Below are 17,564 nucleotides of genomic sequence, written 5' to 3'. Positions count from 1 at the left end.
TAGTGTGATTGGTCGTGTCCAGCTGGTTGGCCATCAAGGTGCAAAGCTCACTGAGCACACACAGGTGTGGGCAGCATCCCTGCCCAGGACACACCAGAATTGAAGGTCCAGCTGTCAGTGGGAAGTAAGACAGGCTATGGACAGCAGGCACCCTGAGCTGCAGACACAGCCCCCCTGCTGGAACCAGAGTAGGTGAGCTTCAGGTTGAACTATGGGGCCAAGGCAGTGCCCCAGGCTCAGGGTCCTCACACAGACACCTCTGTCCCAGAGGAAAACTTTTAGAAGGATTTGGAAACCTGGGAAATAAGAATGAAAAAAGGAAATATGTAGAAAATGCCTTCCCTCTCCCTTTAAAGCATCTACAGACTGAAAGTTTGTTATTTAGTGTATTATGTATAACTTGGGTTGGCTAGAAAGCAATCATAATTGGTATAGTAAATGTAAATGTATAATATATTTAGGTAGTTATTAAAAATTTAGTAACTGAGCATTCTTTAAGTATTATAAATTCTGTCTCAAGTGGAGACACAGACTGCCAACCTTGAAGGAATCTAATGTCTTCATTTTCACTACCTTATGAGAAGCAGGCAAAACTTGAGGATAGGGTTGTAAAACAAGAGTTATGTTTTCTGGCCTTAGGGTCCTTCACAATGTCAAGTAGATGGCAGAAGTGCTCATTTTCAGAGAAAGATGCTGAGGGAAAGCATCTCTAAACTCATTGAATATAACTTTTGCCATATAAATCTATGCCTAGTAAGTCTCATTGTCTGAGCTATCACTATCAGCAATTTCTGCTTCTTTGGGGGCTTCCTTTTCTATTATTTCCTTGGTCTTCTGAATGCTGTTATGTTTTCCTTGACTTGAGACAAGCCTCCCTATTCCTTTACATGTTATTTTTGTTGTTCTTTGTATGGTCTTGTTTACTTGTATGATCCAAGCAGTTATAAACAAATCAATGTCTTATACTGAAGAACAGAGGTTCTTTTTTTTATACAATCATTGCTCATTAATCTATTTTACTTACAGATATTTAGAATCTGATAAAAGTCATATACTTCTTCCCCTGAAAGATGCACATGTATAATATCTATAACATTTTATGGATAATTTTATATGGACCCCTTGTCATGCATCTGTGATGTCCTAACAATCCAGCAAACCCCATATTTAAAACCCATGCTATAGAAAGTGGAAGAATCTGAAGCAGGCAAGAAACAAGAGGTGGCAAGCTGTTCTGTAACTGGAAAGATTAGCTTAGCTTCGTCCCAGTTACTTTCCTGAACCAAATACTTATCTATTTTCTATGTGTACAATATTTGAGAATCTCATTCTAGAATCAACTGCCAAGAGTGCTGCTTGTTCTATACTCTAGGTTCTGTCATATGCCAGCTGTGAAATGCTGGATGTAATATCTAGTCTTAGTTTCCTCATCTATAAGATGAGTATTAAAAACAGAACTCATATCATAGAGTTGATGTGAGATTAAATGTGACAATGGATATAAAATATTTAGAACAGTGCCTGGCACATAGTAGATCCTCAGTGACTTCTGGCTGGCTATTCCAAGTGCATTTAGAAAAAATAGTTCTTAAACCTGACAGTTAAAGTAGTATGAATTATCTGATGACTGAAAATTACCAATTTCTTAGTAAAGTCTTTTGCTTTGCTTTTCTCTGTACTTGTAAGAGGAACTGAACTTAGATTCTCCAAAACAGTTTGCTTGATCTGGCCCATTTGGTAAGGAATGTCAGACAAAAGTGCACTGTCTCTGAATCAGATGTAGTGATTGCTGCAGAAAATGGCTTTTGAATCTTCAGGGATTTCTGCAGTTGAACTGTGAAGACATCCTCATCAAGTACAGTCTTCTAACACTTCTGGGTATTTTAAGATTCTCAACTACTACTGTTTCTTGAAGAGCCTCTTTGTTTTTAGAAAACCTCTCAAAGGAGATTAATACTCCACCCCATGGAGTTTTATTACAGAGTTTCAGTGTCCATATTTTACTCTTTGTGTCCTTTTTCTCCTGCCTTATCTTAATGACAGCAGTGACAATATGAGATTTTGCTTGTTGGGTGACTTATTTTCATTTCTTTTGGATCTTCTAGGGAGTGTTTAGCTTTATATTATCATTAAAACAATTTTGGCTTTATCATTTACTAGCTATGTAGTCTCAGGAAAGCTATTACACCCGGCTGTGTCTACATTTTCTCACTTTTAAAACAAAGTTGTCTCATGATCGCGAATACTTGTCCCTCTATAAAACTTTGTAACCTTAGGAACCAAGGATCCAATATGAAATGCCCATCTTCTTCTCAAAATATGTGAGCAAAGAAAATAGTTTAGTGCTTCCTGTCTTCTGTTCGATGGCACATATTTTATAACTGATGTATTCTGCGGTGTAACTGTTTTCACTTGTTTCCTTGCTTTTGCTTGTTGTTTTAACAAGGTGGTTGTGCTATCTTACAGTTTTAGGGTCCATCTCCATTCCTGTTTGTCCATTCATCTGTGACCCTGCACGGTCCAGCACTTTGTTGATTTTTTCTTGCACAGAGTCCATTACCCATTCATATTCTGCCTCTAAAAGAGGCTTGCTCAAAGAATGCTGCTGGGCAAATGGTACGATGGTCTTAGTAATTTGAAAACTTCCTGCAGTATGTGTTTTCCATTATTGACAATGGTGTTCCAGAAGAATATATGGCTCTGGCAAGAGTTTAGTGAATTTTTCCTGCTCTTTGGGTGTCACCTGTGTACTAATGAAGCCATTGAGAGTGCTTTGTATGCAGTAGCTTGCACCTTTGTTGGCTCAGGGGTCCTGACCAGGCACCTCTTTGTGGTGATGCTGATTATACGGAAACTACAGCATGCTAGGAGCCTTATATTAAATATTAGGAAGCTTGTTTTTTCCTTATTATGGACTTCTTTTTCCATATTTTAAAAATGCTTGCATGACACTTTACAAATTCAGTTTCTAAAATAGAATTTCAAAATTTACCTTTCAACCAACAGCTCTGTGGGTGACTTGCAGTGTGCAAAAGTTTCTAAAATTGGACTTAGCATTTTCCAAAACAGAAAGCCAATGGAAACAAACATTGTAATAGGTATGCCTCCAAGTTAGCTGGAAAAACTGTAATACTCTCTCCTGAAGCTAGGTAGGGGACTTTGTCACTAAAAGTTAAATTCCAAGGAATCCATGTGTGACAGATTGTGGAAACTGTGCAGCTAAAAATCAGAATTCAGATGCTTTTAAATTCCTGTTCATTAAGAAAGAAGCATACCATTTTTTCTGGTTTCTTTGTAGCTATTAAGATCACAGGGCCAGGAGGAATTGAGTTTCTATATCTTTCTAGTTCTATTTCTATTAGAACTGTAGTTCTATTAGTTCTATTAGGAACTGTAATACATTGGGCAAATATAGAGGAAAATCATTCTATTGCATAATAAAGTCAAGTCACAGTATGAATTCCTCACTGCAAATCTTTTGTCATTTTATAAGAATTAATAATCCATTGCTTAAACGTTATTAGAAGAAAAGCAAATTAAAATATTTATATTTTATCCCAGGTTTTACCTTTTTAGAAGAGACCAACACATATGAAATAATTAGAAAACAATAATGAGCTAACTCATATGGAATTGGCTGTAAGTACAGTAGGGCGACAGAGAATTAATTAATCACTGATTATTCATTGAACATCAACTGTGTTCTGAACTATGCAAGACACAGCATAGACAGGGCTCTGTCCTCAGGTTGCTTATAATGTACTTGAGGAAGCAAACCATGGCATGAAACAGCAGGGCTGATGCACTATGAATATAATATAATGGGGCACAGATGCTATAGAAGTTTATGAGAGAAATTTCCCTGATGGGTAGAATGGGTGGGCTTGGGGGCCTGAGCTAAAAGAAGAAAACTATGAGTAAGGGAAGAAGAAAACAGCAGGTGCAAAAGTATAGAGGGAATCAGTAAAAACAACTAGACTAGAGAGAGTTGGGTGGGGAGAATACCTGGAAGACTTTGAAAGCCTGGCAGAGTTTAAAATCAAACTGCAGGCTACAGAATAATGATGGTGTGATGAAAACAATGTTTCATGAGAACTGGCAAAACAGCCACATTCTGGATAGACTGGATAGGTGAGAATCAGAAGGCAGAAAATACAAATAATAATAGTAAACAACTGTTGTGGCTATGGAGCTGGTGGAGATGGGACAGATTAAACAGACATTGCAAAGGAGAACTGACGACACTTGGTGACTGATTTCAGATTAGAGACAAGGAGAAAGGCTATGTCAAGGATTCCACGGTTTTTGTTCTGATGGTCTACAAGAAGGTCAGGAGAACTGATTGGGGGTGGGATGAATCAACTTTTGTTCTTATTTGATTTGTGGTGCCAATGGGACAGCTGGTAAAAATATTCCGCAAGCAGCTGGAAAAGCAAAAGCCTAAGCTGTGGCTCCAAATACTTAGGGAAGGATGAATCACTCTGATGGGTTAAGGTAGGGGCGAGGAAGCTCACACATCTCAGCAAAGTAGGTGGTGAGGTCATTTTCAAGGGGAGAGTGGCTAGGGGAGAGGGGGTGCTTTGGAATAGCCATTGGGAGGATGAAGACAAGGGGCCAGTTGAACAGAAAATGAATTGGGCCAGATATGCATAGTTTTGTGACTTCCTCTAGCCATTCTTTGCCTTCCTGGGGACTGAACTATGGAGAGGGAGGAAGAGGCAGCCCAGGGTTTTACAGAAGCACTAGAGTGTTAGAGTGGCACTGGCTGGAGAGGAAGATAAGGGGAACCTGGAGAGGATAAATGGACCCAGGAGAGGCAGGAGAGGACAAAAAATTAGTCTCTAGGATATGGAAGTGTGATGGGGACACATCATTGTCATTACAGTTTGGAGCCTGCTAAATAGCAAAAGGAGGTGGTGACCTTCATAGCAATGGAAGGCACAGACAAAGAAGGGAGGCCAGTCAGGTGCAGCTGTATTCCAGACATGTCTATGGATTGAGTGTCTCTGGTCAGCAGCCCTGATACTGACTCACTTTGCCTCCACTCCAGGACACAGCTAAGGGAAGCCCTGCCACCCACCCTCCAGGTTTTAGCTAAAACAGGCCTCTAGGGACAGTAGCCCAGCAGCTGGAGGGGAGAGCAGATTTTGGTCTTTGGAACTTGATCTTATCCACTTGCACTGTTGGCTGAAAGCTCCGGATTTGCTTCAGGGATGGTTTGCTATCATTTAAATGCCATAAACACCAACAGCAAGACAGCACACTGGTTGGCCCCTTGCTCTCCACCCCTGCCAGGCCCAGCACCCACAGCTCCACTTGGAGAGGACAAGGAATACCCATCAGCCTCTGCAGGGTTGGTGGTGGGTATCCTCGAAGCCTGAAGGAAAGATGGGATGTTAGGGAGGAGTGAGGTAAGCAAAATGATAAAGGTCCATTTGGCTACTGGAGAGACCACAGCCGACTGTCTTGCTGGGAAGGAGGAGCAAAACCAGGTCATCTCCCTCCCATCTTCATCTGGGTTTGGGATGCAAAGAAATACAGGCAAAGGCAGACACATACAAAAATGCACACAAAGAGAGACACAAAAAGCTACACAGCACAGAGGTGCATACAACCAGCTGATCACAGGGACAGGCATTTAGGTAACAAGCTTAGACACATGCAAAGGCACACCTGGACCTGCTAGTTCAGATGCAGGGCTGCACATGCACCCCACATGTCTGCGTACCGCCAACTTTCCTTTCCATGGAGTAACCCTGGTATGAGCAGAGGCAGGCCCCTCACTTCCAGGCCTCATCCTTTCCCCTTTGTGGTTTTCCAGGTCATGACATGGTGAGCACCACTCTGCCTGGTTACCCCCTCACATGCCCCCCACTGGCATGTGAATGGTGTTTGGTAGGTGACAATGCTGCAGCTGCTTAATCTAGGTGGGGGTAACTAAATTGTGAATGAGCTGCTGAGTGGTCTGTAGTCTGATGCTGGGGGTGGGGGTAGAGTGTACATTCCCCTCTCCCAAACCCACTGGTATTCTGTCCCTTTCTCCCTAGAGCTGTAGATGGTCCCTCATACACCCTCATGAGCAATCAGGGAGGGAGCCTATGGAAGTGCACACCTTTATGTGTATTTCCCCCACTGTGTGTGATGGCCCCTCCACAGTGACCACCCACCCAAGTCTGTGCCCCAGGACCACTCAGCCTCAGCTCTGCTCTCAATGCCCCAGGCCACCCTAGCTAGCTGACACTGCTTGGAAGAGCCTGTCCTGGTTTCCATGGAAACTTGGAGCCAGGAACCATTTCCAAGGGCAGGTCAGTCACTCAGACAAAGCCACCCTGGACCACACCAGCCCACAAGGGAAGACCTGTGTTGAGAAATGACCGCACTCTGGAGAGAGGAAGGAAAGAGGGACAGAGGATAGATAGGCTATGGCAGGAGCCAGAGAGGCTGTGGCTTCTGAGAGATAAGCTATGGCACCCACACCTCCTCTGATGGACCCTGGTCCTTATTGTCTCTCTGGGCTCCAACCCATGAGGAGATGGAGATGCCTTGTGGAGCAGAAAGGCAGAGGCTGTATTTAAGGTCTGGTGGCTGCAGCTGGAGCTTCTGCTATTCCTGACCCCTCACCCTGGATTGGGAACGGAGCTTGTAGCTAAAGAGAGTTGAAGTTCTTATTTGCTTAGACACCAAGAAAACTCTTACCTTAAAGAGAGTAAGATTTGCTGGGCCTGTGACCCACTCCCTTTAGCCATACTCCAAGTACCCTTTCCCTGAAGCTCAACTCTCCTGGGGGGGAGAGAGGAAAGGACACTAGAGACATAGCCAAGGTTGACTGGCACCCTCCCTTGCCCATTCATCCAGGGTCAACCTGGGGTAAGCAAAGCTTAGGTGCAGGATGTGGGGTATGACAAAGAGTGAGTTTGGGCATGGTGTGGTAGAAGAGGGACTGAATCAGAGAAACTGGGCAAGGAGAGCTGGGAAGTTCGGGTAAGGAGATTCCTGTCCAGATTTGGAGGAATGGGAGCAGAAGTGAAGGGTAGAAGAGGGTAGAAGCAGGGAGATTCTTCCAGGAAGGTCCCAGCGGTGAGTGCCCGAAGCAAGCAGAGGCTGGAGAACGTCTTGGAGAAATGGGGATGAGGGAAGTGTGAGGAGGTGGGGGCGGGGAGTCTGCGGGGAGGTGGGGGTGAGGAATCTGCAGGGAGGTGGGTATGAGGGGAGCCGCAGAGAGCTCACGGTGGCAAGGAGGAAGTCCTTAAAAGGAATCTAGTGCTGATGAGGAAATTACACTTTTCATTAGCTATGGGGAAGGAGATAGCTCAGTTTCTCTTGGTCACAGTTGAGCTCAGAAGCTCATTATCCTGCTGCGCACAGGCTTTCCAGTGGCTGTATTCCCCACCCCCACCTCAGCTCCTTCTCAGAGAGGGGCCCCTTCTCCTCTACTTAACCCGCGGTTAGGGATCACTGTAAACAGTCTGGGGTCATCACACAGGAGAAAGGGCGAGGGGGAAACCCGGAGGTCTGGCCTTTCTCCTGCGGTGGAAGGGAGGCGGTTTCCGACGTCTCCCAGCCCACGGGGCGCTGCGCTCACCGCTCGCAGATGGGCGGGCAGTCCACCGGCTTCCCGCCGCCTCCTTCCCCTGCCGTGTGGCCCACGTATCCGGTCTCTCGAGGAAAAGGCGGGAGGGAGGTGTTTCCCAACAGAGCTCCCACCCCCTGCCTTGGCACCAAGCTGAGGTGCTACTTTGGGGACTTCCTAGGACAAAGTGGCCCGAGGGCTTTTCGCCATCGTCCCCCATTTCTGCCCCGTCGGTCAGTGGCTCCTAGCCGGAGTCTCTAGGCTAAACAGGCCCTTGGCCCCCGCTCGGCGGGGTGAGCGTGCCCCGCCTCAGAACGAACCCTCCCTGGGAGTCCACGAGCGCCTTCGCGGGGTAGCAGCGGGCGCATCCTGGCGCTGGGAGGGCCCAGACCCGCAGGTCGCGTCACGCGGGTGTGCAAGGCGCCTGGGGGTTTCTGGCCTCCTTCAGGGTCTCCCGCCTCCGCCCAGTCCGCACACCCGCAGCACCTGTGCCTTAGGCTGAGGGAGGTCGCGCGCCAGCTCGTCCTGTGGGTCCCGGCTTGCGTGTCTGATTCCCATTCCTATCCCCTGCAGGGAGAGAGTTCTCCGGCAACCCGTACAGCCACCCGCAGTACACGGCCTACAACGAGGCTTGGAGATTCAGCAACCCCGCCTTACCTGGCTGGCCGGCTGCTCAGCGCTTCGCCGGCATGCTCGGCCCTGCAGCTTCCGGATGTGGGTCCGCAGTGCCACGACCCGACCTCCCGGGAGCCGGCGGGGCAGGCTTGGTAGTGCAGTACTGAGGCCCCGGATCCCACGAGGATGCCCGTGCCTCCTGCCCCCTCCTCGCCCAAAAGGCCGCTGGAAGGCCCTGTGCCTTCCTCGCCCTTGGCCCCCCTGGGTTGTCCGCGGCTGGGCGGGGGAGCGCATGGCACACGTTCCTCGCTAGCCGGGTGGACGCAGCTATCCTCGGGGACAAACACGCTCCGCAGTCAATGTCTCCCCGCCCAGATCCCGCTAGACCCCAGCCCGGGGAGGTCTTTTCGTTGCTTTTCTTTCCTTTTTTGTTCTCCTGTTTGTCCTCTCACCCAGCCCATTCTTCTCCTGTGTTAACGTCCAGGTTCCCCTTATTATTATAGTGCCGCCCCCTGGGGCTCCGCCCCTGCCGCTGCTGCCACTGCCTCGGACCGCCACTAGTTACCGCGGGGACCACATCAAGCTTCAAGCCAACAGCTTCGGCCTCCACATCGTCCCGGTCTCACCATCCACCCCAGAGGGAGGGAGGACGGCCGCGACGCGATGTCTCCCGGCCGCCGCCCCAGCTCCACCCTCCACCCCATCCCAGGACCCCGCAGCCCTTCACGTCACCCCGTCAAAAGCCGGACAGGACGACCGGACGTGCGGAGCCGCCGGCGGGACCCTCAGGCCCAGGCCCGCCGGCCCCACTCCCATCTGCCACCCCTCCCCGCCTGCAGGAACTGTGCGGCGCTGCGACGGGGCCCCGGTCTCGCCCGAGTCGACCCCAGAACGGGCCCACCGCTGCGTGCACCGAACACGTTTCTGTGGCACACAATCAGTGTGGCCTGCCGCGCGCCCCAGCGTGGGCGGAGCCCGCCTCGGACGCTCGGGCACCGGGAGGCTTCGCAGCAGGGACTGGGCAAAGGAAAGTAAGGACAAAACGATTTCCTGCAGAAGGAAGAACAGCCCCCTGCCGAACCCTCGGGAAAAAAGTCCTCTTCCCGTGAGGCGGCCAGACTGTCCCGGCCTTCAGGGTGTGCCTGCCCTGGAAGGCGGAATGAGGTCGTAGGGGTCGGGCTCTAGGGAAGGGGCTTGGGGACGTCAGGTTTTTCGAAGGTTGGGAAGCAAGGAACGCAGGCCCCAGCAGCCCGCGTGGACCAAGCCCGACTCTTGACTCTTCCCACTCCGCCTGGCCTGCCTATTTCCTCTGGGCGTGGGTCCCTCCTCCAAGGGGATCCGATTCTCAGCCCCGCCTTGCCCTTACCTCAGCGTCTCTTTAATCTGCTGGCCTCTCAGCTTCCCCTCCGTCCCGTGCATTTTCCACCCCTCGACAACCTGCATTCCTCCTTCCTAACCTGCCGCCCCACTGGAGGCTGTCCCGGGCCCGCCCCGGGACCAGTCCATAGGCCGTGAGCATGGGTCTTCTGAGCAGTTACTTGATGCCCGCCCCACCTCCACGGACTTTCCATCTGCCGGTGTTAGGAGCCACTTCTGAGCTGCCGCGGGGTGGAAGTGGGAGGGGAGATGCGCCCGCCCCCCCTACCAGCCTCGTCCTCCAGTAGGAACTGAACAGAACCGCAAAAAGTCTGTTTATTTAATATGATGATCTTTGCAAAAAGGAAAAAAACAAACGAAAACCCAACCTGCTGCTGTTTTGTAGAAAGACGGTGTGTGTCGTGTGAAGGTGAACCCTCGTGTATATAGCCCCGCCCCACCCGGTAGAGTCCCCGCCGCCCTGCCTGTAGATTCGTCCCGCTGTCTATGCTGTGAGAGTCGTCGCTCGCTGGGGGGGGGGGGGGGGGGGGGGGGCATAGCTACACACCCACTAAAGTACAGCACGTCCTGGGGGAGGGGGGCATTTTTTATGTTACAAAAAAAAAATTACGAAAGAAAAGAATTTTCTGTGCAAAATGACGAACATGGTCCTGTGTACTCCTCTTGCCTCTGCTTTGTTGGCTATTTCTCTGGAATTCCGTGTTTTCGCTCTCTCCTCTGCATCTCTCTTTTCCCTGTATCTCCCCTCTCTTCATATCTCCTGTGCATCTCTCCCCCTCTCCATCTCCGTGTCTCTCCGTCCGTCTCTCTTGTCTCTCTGTCTCTGTCCCTCCCTTGGCTCGCTTTCCCAGCCCTGCCCCAGCCGCCCTGCCCTGGCAGGCTAGATAGAGGTGGCGGCCCCCGCCCCTGGGCTCGCCCCCTCGCGGCCGGGACCCCGATGCTCTGGGCGGCCGGCGGCCGGGACGCCCTGCTCCGTAGTTGCTCGGTAGCGGTGGTGAGCCTTGCATGTCTCCTCATCCGTTTATCGTGACGACTCGAAATAACAGAAACAAAGTTAATAAAAGTGAAAATAAATAAATAAATAAAAATCCTTGAAGAAATCCGAAAAGGCTTGGAACCCTTGCCCAGATCTCTCCCCCCTTAGAGGCTTTTTATTTGAAAAGAATGGAGAGTAGTTTAAGGGAACTGCCGGCGCTCAGCGCGGGTCTCGGGGCCAGGACAGGGCTGAACCCTCGAAAGGTCCCCCGTCGGTTCCAGTCTCCTGGACCACTTTCAGTGTGTTAGTTCGTTTTGATTCTTTTTCTTTCCTCCCTTCCTTCTTTCTTTCTTTTTTGTGCACATGAGAAATAAATGATAACTAATAATAATAATAATAAAATTTTGTATGGCACTCCCCATGGCTCCGCCTTTGTCTATCCCTGTCTTTAGGACGAGCCTCCCGCCCCGCCCTTCCCCCTCCCGCACTAACCCCTAATAACTCCCTCAATGATCCTCTCAGTTGCACCCCCCACCGTGACCCTCCGAACCGCTTTGCCAAGACGCCCTCAGCAGCAGCTGAGCTCATCAGGAGCCCAGAGGAGCCTGTCCCCTCAGTAGCCGCCCTTCCCAACCCCGTCCTTGAGGCGAGTTTTCACTTTCCGAATGCTCATAAAAACTTGGAGGTACGCATCTATACCAGGCTAACTGTGTAGTGCCTGCCACTCCACCCACACCCGGATTTGGGGTGCAAGCTCTCAGAACGCGAGGCCTTCTGCTCGCGAGGGCGTGTGTTGTGCGCTGTCCTGGCCCCTCTCGCCACGCCCCCACGGGCGCACTTGCGCGTCGGCGCAGCCGCAACTTCATCCCTCCAGACTGCAGCTGGCAGAGACGGCCGACAGCTCCTGCGACGTTCCTCGCTGCGGCGCAGTTACTTCCCCTACCCAGTGGAGACCATGAGAGAACCCGTTGCTCACGAGTCATTGCTGCCGCGTCCACTGTGCCCTGAGAATTCCCGGGACCAGCGAGCAGTAGGTGGGACTGGTGAGTTCCGTGGTGTGATTCATGTGTAGCCCGGAGAGGGCGCGCATGCTGTTATGTCGGTCAGTCGGTTGGTCCGTCTGTGGCTTCCTGTATATGTATCTACTGTTGTACATCTGTGTGGGCCTATATGTCCCTGGCTGGGTCTCAGGTAGGATGGTAGGAGAACTGTCTTTTCAGTCACACTTAATCTTCCTGTGCCCCAGTGTCCTGTGCGAATGAGAGGATCTGTGAGTATAGTCCTGTGTCTCTGTCCCTGTTTGGGGAGAAGATGGGTGACTGTCCAGGATTGTCCCCTCTGAACTGGAGCTATCTGGAAGGGGTCCCCTCTCCTTCCCTTCAGCCACTTTCCAGCCCTAGCCCTGCCATACTGTCACCAACATGGAGGCCTCCGCCTGGTTTCTACACCCAGAAACCTTCCCCACCGGCTGGAAGCCTCCCCAGCTTTGCTTCCATCCCAGCTCCTCCCATTTGAAAGGTTCTTGAAGTTTTGAGCTCCAAGGTTGTTTGGAAGGCTGCAGGCAGAATCTGGAGAAGATTCCCAAAGACTAAAGAGTGATTCCCTCCCCTTGACTGAGGGCAGTGTCCCTCCAACACTTTTCCACCAGGATCCCAGAGGCCTTTCTTTCCCCAAGCCAATTTGCTCAGCCTCACCCACATCATGACACCTCAAGGGATATGCAGGGCCTCTAACACATGAGCATAAGACCCCAATCAAGCTAAGCGCTTCTCTCTCCTATCCCCACCTGTGCCTCCTTGTTGCTCCTCAGCTCTGTAAATAGCAGCACTGTGGGTCCATGGGTCCTTCTTCACCCTGGCCTCTGTGACTCCTCCTGACCAAGTGTCCTAGAAGAGTAGTCTTCAAATTTCTTTGCTTGTACACCCTATCCAAAGTTAAAAGGCTTTTGAACATGTATTCCTAACATATGTATATTTACCTTTTTACAGATTCTTTAAACCTGCTACTGGACCAAGATATTGTGAACCTGATGAAACATAAAATAGAAAAAACTATCATATTGGAATATATAGAAATAGAAGTTCTAAGGTTCTTTTCCTACACCCAAATGGGTTACCTTGCACTCCCTGGAAAATATGCATTCCAATCTAGCGATCCCATAAAAATCTAGCATGACAGAACCCCTGATTGTTGCCTCATGCCCCGTAGGTACATTCCTGGAAGTTAACAGGGCATTTGGTTGGGGCAGGGCAGCCCAATGAATGTCCACCCCTGTATATATAGCAGGCTGTCTGGCCCCCAGTGCCCAGCTTTACCTTCAGGTCACCCCACTCTGAGAAGCCCACCCTGCCCAATCCATCAAATTGAGAACCAGGGTCTTTTAATTGAGTCCCACCAGGAACTTACCTTCTATTCTATTTCTGGTCTCCTTTATATGGAACTGAACTGCTTACATGCTGTAAGTTTACATGCTTCATTCTGTGTCCCTCCTGGGATGCTGATTTCTGCTTGGAATTATCCTGAGGGACTAAGAACATGCTTAAAGTCCTCAGTCAGTTATCTGTCACAAGCACCCTCACCCATCCACCCAAGCACAAGTAGGGCCTACCCCTTGCTACAGTTGCATTTCCCAGACCTTACCTATTTTGACTTTCCTTGTCCTGTTTCCACCCCACAGAGTTCCCAGCTGAGGTACACCATGTATGACAGAAATAGATGAAGGAAGGTGGCCTGGGTTGAGTGAACAATGGCAGCAAAGACATGAAAACACAGAAATATACCAGATAAAATGGGGCTGGATTTTCAGGGCTGGAGGGGTGGGCGAGGTAGCAAGAGACGAAGCTGAAAAGGAGTTGGTAGCCAAGATAATGTGCTGGGGATGGTACCTTTTACTCAACTCCTTTACGGAAGCTGCCTCACCCCTACCCCTCTTGTTCACCTAGATGTAGACAGCCGTATTTGTATCAATGACTTTATTCCTGGTACAGAGTTGGATTGTTGCACAAATCCAAGACAAGCCAACAAATTCCTCTCTTTCAGGAAAAAGAACTAGGAAGCATGGAGAGACTGAGGCTATAAACCATCACCTCCATTCCACCCATTGCTCAAGTTAAAAACCTGGACTTTTCCTGACTTCTTTTTTTCTCTCAAATCTCACATCTGATCTGTCACCAAAACCTGACAGCTTTACATTTAAAATAGAGCCAGAGTATGACCACTTCTGGCTACCTACTTGTATATACCCATCCAAGCCACCGCGATCCTTCTTCTGGACTTGCAAATAAAGTTCCAGTTGGTCTCTCTGCTTCCATCTTTGCCCCAACCCAGTCTCTTCTCCTGCAGCAGCCAGAGTGATCATCCAAAATGGAAAGCAGATCACACCCCTTCTCTACTCAGAATACTCCAGTGGCTTCCCATCTCTCTCATAGTCAAAGCCAAAGTCATAAAACTGACCCCCAAGATCCTGCGTGTTCTAACATGTCATCACTCCCCTATGATCAGCTCTGTTAGCTCATTCTCATTATCCTCCCCAGCTCACTGTGCTCCTGGCCCAAAGGCCTCTGTGCTGTGCTGCAGTGACACCTTTGTGCTCGCTGTGACTTTTGCCTGGAAAACCCTTTCCCCAGGCATCCCAATGGCTGGCCCCCTCATATCCTTGCCATCTCTATTCCAGAGTTAACCGTATTATAGAGGCCTTCCCTAACCAACTTTAATAACAGCACACAGCCCACTATCGCTGTCTGTTCCTTTCCCCTGCTACCATCACCTGACAGATTTTATTTTCTCTGCTGATGTCCTGTCTTCTCCCATGAGGGCAGGTTTTACTGCTATATCCCTGTTTCCAGGGGCAGGTGTTCAATAATATATATTATGGGCAAATAAATGAATAGAGTGATGAGGAATAAGAAACCACAAGTAAGCAGGAGCCTTGAGGCAAGAAAAGAGAGTGAGAAATAGTAGAGTCCTAGTCACGTGGAGAGGGAGGCTGACCCACAGAGAGTACTGAGTTGCTGATGAGGAGCTCAGAGGTTTGGCTCCTCCTGGACTCACAAGTACTCAACTCATATAACTCCCATCATTGCCAGGAGTACTGGGGTAACTCTTCTTCTTTACAACTCTAAAGCACCTACCACCATCTCCTGGGCAGAGGGGTGGGGGGCATTAAGGGAGCAGTCTTCCTTCCATTGTGAGAATGTCGTCCACCATCCTGTGCAGTTCTTGTGTGACTATCACATTATCCTATCATCTCCCGGCCACGAATATGGGTCCATGACCCAGTCGGGATCCCAGGCATCTGGCCACAATGCATAGACCTCAATTAGAGATGGTTGGAGTCTTCACAGAGTATTATCTTGGGTCCAGGAAGAGAAAGGGTTTCTTTTTCTTTTGGACTGTGAGCTACAATGATGAAGCATAGAACTCCCAAATACTCCCCTACTACATGGAAAGTGGTTGCCTGAGAGTGAAACCAAGTAGAGACCAGCAGAGCTGACAGGTAGAGAGAAAAAAGAACTCTGGTGATATCATTTGAGCCCCTGGAGCCAGCTAAAGGAAGTTCTGAAGGAAGACCCACATTTGGACTTCCAGGGTCATAAACCAACGCTCCCATACCCTCTCTCTATTTTTTCCAGAGCTAATTTGTTGGGGCCTAAAAAGATATAACTGCAGCAGATCTGGAAGGCATGAGTGCTTTGCTAAAGACTAGATTTTTTTCTACAGGCAATGAAAAGTTTTTGAGCAAGAGAAGATGGCTTGATTGATCTGCAATTTTGCAAGAGTTCTGTTTTAGTTTCCCAGCTACTAAAACAAATGATGGGTTATATGATGGGTTGGCATAACAACAGGAATTATTGACTCACAGTTTCAGAGGCTAGAGGCTTGCTTTCTCTAAGGGGCAGCATCTTCTGTCTGGTTGGCAGTCTTTGGGATTTCTTGGCTTTTCTGTCACATGGCAATAAACATAGCAGTGTCTTCTTTCTCTTCCATGTTCCACTGGTTTCCAGTTTCTTGCTATTCCTGTGGCTTCTCTTTCTTTCTGCATCTTCCTTTGCTTCTAAGGACTTCAGTAATACTGGATTAAGGCTCACCCTCATTCTGCTAGTGCACACCTTAACTAATAACATCTTCAAAGACCCTATTTATGAATAGGTTCACACCCACAGGACTAGGTGTGACCTGAACATGTCTTTTGTGGGGAACATGATTCAATCTCCCAAAAGACTCTTTGTCAATAATGTGTGGTGTGGGATACAGGAGAGACTGTATTAGTTTGCTAAGCTGCCAGAATGCAATCTACTAGAAATGGAACAGCTTTTAAAAAGGGAATTTAATAAGTAACAAGTTTACAGTTTTAGTGCTGAGAAATTGTCCAAACTAAGGCATTCAGAGAAAGATACTTTGGCTCAAGGAAGGGTAATCTGGGAAGGCACGTGACTGGCATCTGCTAGTCCTTGTTCCTGGTTCTGTTTCTTCCAGCTTCTGATGCCATTGGTTTCCTCTCTGTTTGTGGGTGTTCACATAGCTGCTCCGGGACAAAACTTTGAGTTTTGTCTCTTATCTTAGTATCTGCTGGGACAGGAGATTTCTTCTGTTCAGGTTCTGGCTATTTCTATGAGTCCTTGCTTAGCACCCAGGCTATTTCTGTCTCGATCTCCTAATGTCTACATCCCCTCTTTTCTCCAAGTGTCAGCATCTGTGTCAGCTCTGACCTCTCTCAAAAATGTATTTTCTTTTAAAGGACTCCATTAAAATAATTAAGACCTGGGTGGGCCACGGTGGCTTAGCAGGTAGAGTTCTCACCTGCCATGCCAGAGAGCTGAGTTAGCTTCCTGGTGCCTGCCCATGAAAAAAAAAAATTAAGACCCACCCTGAATGGGTAGAGTCACACCGCCATCTAATCAAAAGGTCACAGCCACAGTGAGCATGCCACATTTCCTTGGAGATAATCTATAATCAAAAGTTTCTGCCCTACAGTATTGAATTAGTATTTAAAGGAATGACTGTCCGCACAAGATGGGATCAGAATTAACATATGGCTTTTCTGGAGTACATAATAATTTCAAACCAGCACAGAGAAAATGGATGCAGAGAGACCTATATGAGACCACAACAATGGCCCAGGCAAGAGATGAGGGGGCCTATGGTAAGGATTAGATCAGGAAGGAGATTGACATTTTTTGAGCACACACTGTGTGCCAGGCAGCTTAATTTTGTCATCTAATTCAGTCTTCACAGCAACCTGTGAGATGGGTAGTATTTTTCCACACTTTATAAATGAGAGAACAGGTTCAGAGATGTTAAGCCACTTGCTCTTGACCACACTGCCTGTAGAGAGCAAGGCTGAGAGGTGTCCTTGGATCTTTCTGACATCAAAGCTTGTGCCTTACAGGAGGAAAAGTCACCTAGTTCATTTTCCTCAGGATGGCAGGGATGGAGTCTCTGCTATGGCAGCTCTGTGCCAAATATAGAGATGCAAAGAAGAGGCATCCACTAAAGGTTCACAAGTTAATGTATGAATAAAAGAAAAGGAGAGAGTGAAAGAGAAACTATGAGAATTTGGAGAAAAGACTAGAAACATCCCAAGTACCATCAACAGAGTAGTGGTTAAAAAAAACCATGGAATTGCCTCATAATGGAGTATTAGTCAAAGGTGATGAAGAGTGAGGAAGTGCAGAATAGGGGTCACATTGTGTAAGAAAGAGGGAAAATAAGAATTTATCCACATTGCTTGTATATACATAAACATTGGAAAGAGAAATACCAACCTTAAAAAAGAAAGAGTTATCTTTGAGAGGGGAGAAGTATTGGCAGGACAAGAATAAGAGTGAGATTTCCGTGGACCTACTTTAAATACAATTTTGACTTTGAAACATAAAACGTAAATAAGACTAAAGAGCCATCCAAATCCTTAACACATATAAGGACAATTATTTGATAAGTAAGTCAACTTTTTTTTTTTTTTGCCTTTTTTTGTTTGTTTGTTTGTCTGTGACTAAAGGAAAGGCCATTGGAATTGGTGAATAAGGG

General features: G+C 48.3%; 1 long non-coding RNA gene across 2 annotated transcripts in view; it reads left to right on the top strand.

The window, feature by feature from the left end:
* The window catches only part of LOC143646799 (uncharacterized), a 51,536-nt gene extending 43,309 nt beyond the window's left edge, over positions 1-8,227 (top strand). For both annotated transcript variants that reach the window (XR_013157634.1, XR_013157632.1), the window contains one exon: positions 8,144-8,227. This is a non-coding gene — a long non-coding RNA (uncharacterized LOC143646799). The remainder of the gene's footprint in view (positions 1-8,143) is intronic.
* Positions 8,228-17,564: the final 9,337 nt, after the last annotated feature.

The sequence above is a fragment of the Tamandua tetradactyla genome, chromosome 9 (genome assembly GCF_023851605.1).
Source record: "Tamandua tetradactyla isolate mTamTet1 chromosome 9, mTamTet1.pri, whole genome shotgun sequence".
In the NCBI taxonomy this organism is placed as follows: Eukaryota; Metazoa; Chordata; class Mammalia; order Pilosa; family Myrmecophagidae; genus Tamandua; species Tamandua tetradactyla.
Note: the sequence above shows the minus strand (reverse complement) of the source record. Positions and strands in the feature narration are given on the sequence as shown.